Here is a 6,295-nt window from a genome sequence, read left to right as displayed (position 1 = left end):
AGTGCGCGCCGCACGCGCGGAAGCTATAATTGGCACGCGCCGGGTGCGCGCCGAGGCTAAATAGTGCGCGCCGCACGCGCGGAAGCTATAATTGGCACGCGCCGGGTGCGCGCCGAGGCTAAATAGTGCGCGCCGCACGCGCGGAAGCTATAATTGGCACGCGCCGGGTGCGCGCCGAGGCTAAATAGTGCGCGCCGCGAGCGCGGCGGCTATAACTGGCACGCGCCGGGTGCGCGCAGGTTACATGGGGCTCCCGCCGAGGGCGGCGGCAGGAGTAGGTGGCACGGCGAGATATGGCAGCCGGCTCGCAGGCGCGGTGAAGTAGCCACAATATGATTTTATACACACTGCATCAGCTGGAAGCCCGACAAGGTCGCGCAATAACAGTAATCTGTTTTAGAATGAAGCGCGCAACAGTGTATCACTCTGTCAGTGTGATATTTGCAGGTCTTTGGCATGAAATTCATTGAGCTGACTATAGTTACAAGGGAAGCTACATCATCGCGAATGAACTGCCAGCTGGCATGCATCTGGAATGGTAGGTTTTCTGGCAGAGAGACTGGCGTGTAAAATCCACAACAGCAGTAATCGACGTAATCGTTTGGGTTTCATTATTATGGTAATAATTTTAGGAGTCTGCTTGATTCGAGCTATGATAGTTACAGAGTTGATACTTGATGTCGTTCTCTTACGATACCTTTACTCATTAACATTACATTAACCTTCTCACTCTAAGATTTCCCAATCATTAATAGCGCATGTCGGGGGTGAGGGTGGTTTAACGGCTGTATACAATCAAGAGCGTGTATAAACCTTCTTTAAATACAATCTTGATACAATGCGCCAGTCTGCTGAATAGGAGCGGTGGCCGTTGGGGGGTTCGGAATCGGCGGCCTCCATATATTGACCCGTGCGAAAGTCTGCTTGCGCCTATTTATTTATTCATGTTTATGTCCATTAGTTAATAATTAGAAAAATATAAAATTTAGAAATAGTAATGTAATAACCAAACAATAGATGGCGCTAAGACGTCATCAACGTATCTCACAAGTTCGCGTGTTTCCACACAAATTCATAATGCGCACACATACACAAAATTTGTATTTAAATTTGTATTCACCCAGTCCCTTTAAAAAAAATTAAAGTTTGTTCGAATTAAAATTAAAAATATTTTTTCACTTATGTCCGTACACTTTGTACATAACAATTAAAAGAATTATTTTACAAATAAGCGTTCGTTTTATACAGGTCCACTAGTATACAGGTTTGCTTGTAACAGCAGAGTGAGGAGAGCACAGTGTGGTCCAACCGTTCTGTGATTAATAAGCGGGAACTCTTCCCGCAGGGATACACGTATATAGCGACAGTTTTTACATGCACAATTATTTAACGATATTTCCTACTAGTCTAGCGCAGACTTGCGACTTTTGATTGCTCGTCGCTGCAACCTGCAACCGCATGCGATCGGTCGCACGCTTCACCATGTGTGCGCATGCAAGTCACTGTATACCCACACACATGCGAATTAGAAGCTAGGCTAGGCTTTATACAGGAACCGCGTGCCCGCGATGTTCATGGCCAACTGAATAGAACTGTCACGATGTCGTTTCGCGCCGTCAAACAAGTTAATCTATTTATAGTTATCTAACCTAAGGGTCCGTGTTACGGTGTGAAAAGCAGCGAAGATGCAATGCCACCAGTCGTGCACAGAATTACAAACTTTCGGCTTAAGTCAATTTGATCTAGAATGTAAATAAAATGCGGTCGTGACTTAAACTGATCTCACGATGCCGTCATACGTCGACGAGCAAGTCAATCTATTTATAGCTATCTAACCAAAAGATCCGTGTTACGGTGTGAAAAACAGAGAAGAAGAGATGCCACCAAGCGTGCACAGAATTAAACACCTTCGTCTCAAGAAAATTTTACCAGAAATTGCGTATACATAAGGCGGGCGGAACGTGCTGACGTTTTTCGTATCCTGATTTCATATTTTCCCCACGAGTGTCGCAAATTTACACCTTGACGATCGTCCTAGATTTTGTTTGCCTTTCTCTGACGTAATTTATTGTATCGTGCATGTGTGTGTGTGTGTGTGTGTGTGGTGTGTGTGTGTTGTGTGTGTGTTGTGTGTGTGTGTGTGTGTGTGCGTGCGTGCGTGCGTGTGTGCGTGCGCCGCGTGTGTGCAGCGCCGTGGTGCGTTGGTGTAGGCGTAGTTGCGTGCGCGCAAATGTGTCTGTACGGTTTTTTGCAGCTATATAATGCGCTCTAGTCAATGTGTATGCAGTAACGTAGGCCTATATATGTCTCTACAAACCAACGTAAGCACGCTTAATTTTTTGACACAATATCAAGAAGAAAATATATCACGCTTCATATGTTCATTACGAAGAAACGCCACACGGGGTCAAAACCAGGAGCAATGGCGCTTAATTCATTTGTATTTAATAATAATTAATAATGGCGCTAGTAATTTTAGTAGTGGCAGACCTGCGGGTTAATTCTTGTTTTTGCACATCGGGTTTATCATATTCTATTCTTCGTGATCAAGTTTATAAGCAAGCTCGCACTAGCTGTTACTCGTGCAGTGAGAGTTATACAATATTACTGCATCAAGCGACGACCTCGAGCAGACGGCAGCTTATTGTCACCGTAAGGATTCTAGAACTCGAAAACAAACGAAATTCTAGGGCGACCTTGGGTTAACCGGTTTGAGCATCGCCGCGCGCGTTTTTTAATCCCGGTTTGTAATATATTTTAGACTGTGTCAGTTAAATCCGGGACGTGTGTCACGTCATCCCAGGTCCGCCTCACGCATCCTCACCCCCTGATATGTATATATAAGCTGCATGGTGCGTCCTACATCCACACCTGTGCCCTAGGTGTTCGGTGTACGTGGGACTCTAATATTAGTGGTTACCATATTATCAGCCGTCGCAAATATATCTATTGATTTCGACACTTCAGAAGACAGCAGCGTTATTCGTGGAGACACCCCCAGACAAGCAAGGAGCGGAAGAACGTCAACTATAAGAACTAATGGGTAAAAATGAGAACCGTATGTTAGCGTTTTTCGTTTGCGCTTCAATGCGCGTCCAACACCCACCTAACCTCGAGTCTTAAATCTGTGTATCTTTTACAAGGCAGTAAATGTTAGTTTTAAGATAGAGTAACAGTTTATTTACTAACGAGACGCCTGATCAGCGATTGAAAGTTTGAATGATACCAGAAGGAATGTCCCCCCCTTTGAATTGTCCGCCTAAGCTCATTTTTTACGATTATTTTTTTGGTCGCGTGTAGTTCAAACGTGTGTAAATATGACGGACAGCGCTGACACAGACTAGACGCGCAATGCCAAGTTTGTCGTATATATTAATACGCAGGCGACCACCCGAATTGAGCATACAATTCTACTGAAATATATCACTAGTCTGCTATCCTGATATATAACAACTATAGTACTGATATATAACTAGCTATATACTGCTATATAACTAACTATATACTGCTATATAACAACTATATACATGAATATAACTAACTATATACTGCTATATAACTAACTATGTACTGATCTATAACTGACTATATACTGATGTATAACTATATACTGATGTATAACTAACTATATACTGCTATATAACTAATTATATACTGATATATAACTAACTTAATAGTACTGATATATAACATAACGTATATACTGATTTATAACTAACTATATACTGATATATAACGTAACTATAACTGCTATATACACTAACTATGTACTGATCTATTAAAAAAAATAACTGGGGGGGAACCTTTAAAAATATTTAACTTGAAAAATTTTTTTGTTAAAACAAATACCTATATACTGATGTCTAACTAACTATATACTCTATATAATAAATTTTACTGATCTATAACTAACTATATACTGATATATAACTATAACTATTAACTACGACTGCTATATAACTAACTATATACTGATATATACTAACTATATACTGATATAAACTACCTATAATACTGATGTATAACTAATAACAAACTATAATATACTGATATATAATAACTATATACATGAATAACTATATGATAATCAACTTATACTATCATAACTAATATAATGCTAAAACTAACTGATATACTGATATATAACTAACTATATACTTGATATAAACTAACTATATCTGCTATTATAACTAACTATTATACTGATATATAGAACTAAACTATATACTGATATGCTAACTACGATCATACCTGCATATAAATAACTATATACTGATATATAACATAACTTATATACTGATCCTATTAACTGAGTGTTATTTACCGACAGTAACCTATACAGGTGATGATATAAGCTAGCGGGTAGTCCTACTCTGTCTTTGCCACTCACCGTTGATCCCAGTCACAGGCATTCGGATGAAGGGCACTGCCCCGAGGTATGTTGAGATGATTCACTTAAGGTGCTCACGGAAATATTCGATTAGAATCAACATCAACTAAGCATTAACCTACGTATTAATTCTTATGAGAAATTCTTTTCATTCGAATTCAAGAATTTAATAATCACTTCAACGCTTGACGAAAAATTTGTAAATCAGTAATTTGGAATGTCTTACCAACTTTCCCCAGTCGTAAATAGCTCCTTTCGTGAATACTGATCGATTGAAGTACAACGAAACGTAAACTATTTTTTTTCTGTCCATAAACGTAAATAAAATTTGTACCTAAATGAACTTGTGTAGACCCGGTCGCAAAGGTAATAATCGATAACATTAATTCGATTGATTTGAGATCCGCACACTGTGGGGTGGTGATTCACCACGTTGACCTCACGTACACTGGATACACACACCCATATAGGGGCTTTTATGGTACGCATATGTACTGTAGCGACAACGTTGTGGACATCCGTGTTTCTGTTCGAGGAAATCCGACCCCGTGTGTGGCAGTGAACGGAGTCACCCTATAGCCACGCTGTAGATAAGGTGTCGCTGCAGGAAAATTCAAGGTAAGCGTCTGTTTCTTAATTGGTAGCAAACATGAAGCATTTGACATGGGCCAGATAATGTATTTGCTATGGGTACAAAATGCGATTTGTATATATATAATATTAAAGTATATATATTATATATATATATATATATATATAAAGAATATATATATATAAAATAATATATAACATATATCATATATATATATATATATATATATATATATATATATAATCAAGATACAAGTGTACATGTGTAGGTGTGGACTAAATTTATTTGTATAGTAAGCACATAATGTTAGTTTGTCATAGTGGGCACATACACGAAGATAATCGCTTCATCTTGAAATTGAACTATATCAATTATAGACACTTTATTGAGTCCCAGGTTATCACATGTCTCTACGTCGTTGCCATTCCTCCAGGCGATGCGCGCAAATGTCCGATATTTCAATAAGAGGAGTAGCGCAGCGAAGATTTAAACCGCTAGAAATAAAGGTCCAGCGCGTCACGCGTACTCGACCTTATAATATATGATAACGCAACCCCATGAATCCACGTAGGCGAATCTTTTTGCAAATGCCTAATAAACTTATAAAGAGGTGTAAATAAAGGTCACCCGAACCTGCTCGCTACCTTGGTGTCGTCCCTATTTAATGTCGTCTAATTAAATTTATCAGATGACTCGTGCATCTCTTCAGCTTTACCAAGTTCGTCGAGGGCCGTGTCGTAGACCTCCGCCCTAGTCGACGAATGTATCTGTACCTTCAATACGAACCCTGTTTGCGGCAGTTGATCGTAAGACCTACAGCAAACAGCTGCCAGCTACCGCATGTGCCCAGAGAATCACAATCCCAGGTGAGCTGTTGATTGCGGGGTGAAATATTCCGTAATGTTATATACGCAGCGGATGTACACACACGACACACACACGCCACACACAGCACACACACACAAACACAACACACGCCGCACAACACAATGACACAAACGCGGCGCGCGCGCGCACCACACACACACACACAACACACGACATCACACAGCACAACACACGGGCTGAGCCGAAGTCGACGCGCGCGCAGCAGCGCAGCGCACAACACAACAACACACGTACACGCAGCAACACACGCACACACACACACACATGGACCACACACACACACACCCGCCACGCACACACATGCACACACACACACGCACGGTGCACGCGACGGCACACGCACACCACACACTACGCGCGTGCGCACGCACGACACACGCGCGCACACACACACCACACACACGCTGGCAAGGGAAGACACGCGA

The 6,295-nt window shown here is 41.2% G+C and overlaps 1 long non-coding RNA gene across 1 annotated transcript in view; it reads left to right on the top strand.

Annotated features, from left to right (window-relative positions):
* The window catches only part of LOC106817954, a 15,463-nt gene that overhangs the window by 8,192 nt on the left and 976 nt on the right, over positions 1 to 6,295 (top strand). The gene's annotated exons all lie outside the window — the stretch shown is intronic.

Source organism: Priapulus caudatus, unplaced genomic scaffold, assembly GCF_000485595.1.
Source record: "Priapulus caudatus unplaced genomic scaffold, Priapulus_caudatus-5.0.1 Scaffold1946, whole genome shotgun sequence".
NCBI classification, from domain to species: domain Eukaryota; kingdom Metazoa; phylum Priapulida; class Priapulimorpha; order Priapulimorphida; family Priapulidae; genus Priapulus; species Priapulus caudatus.
Note: the sequence above shows the minus strand (reverse complement) of the source record. Positions and strands in the feature narration are given on the sequence as shown.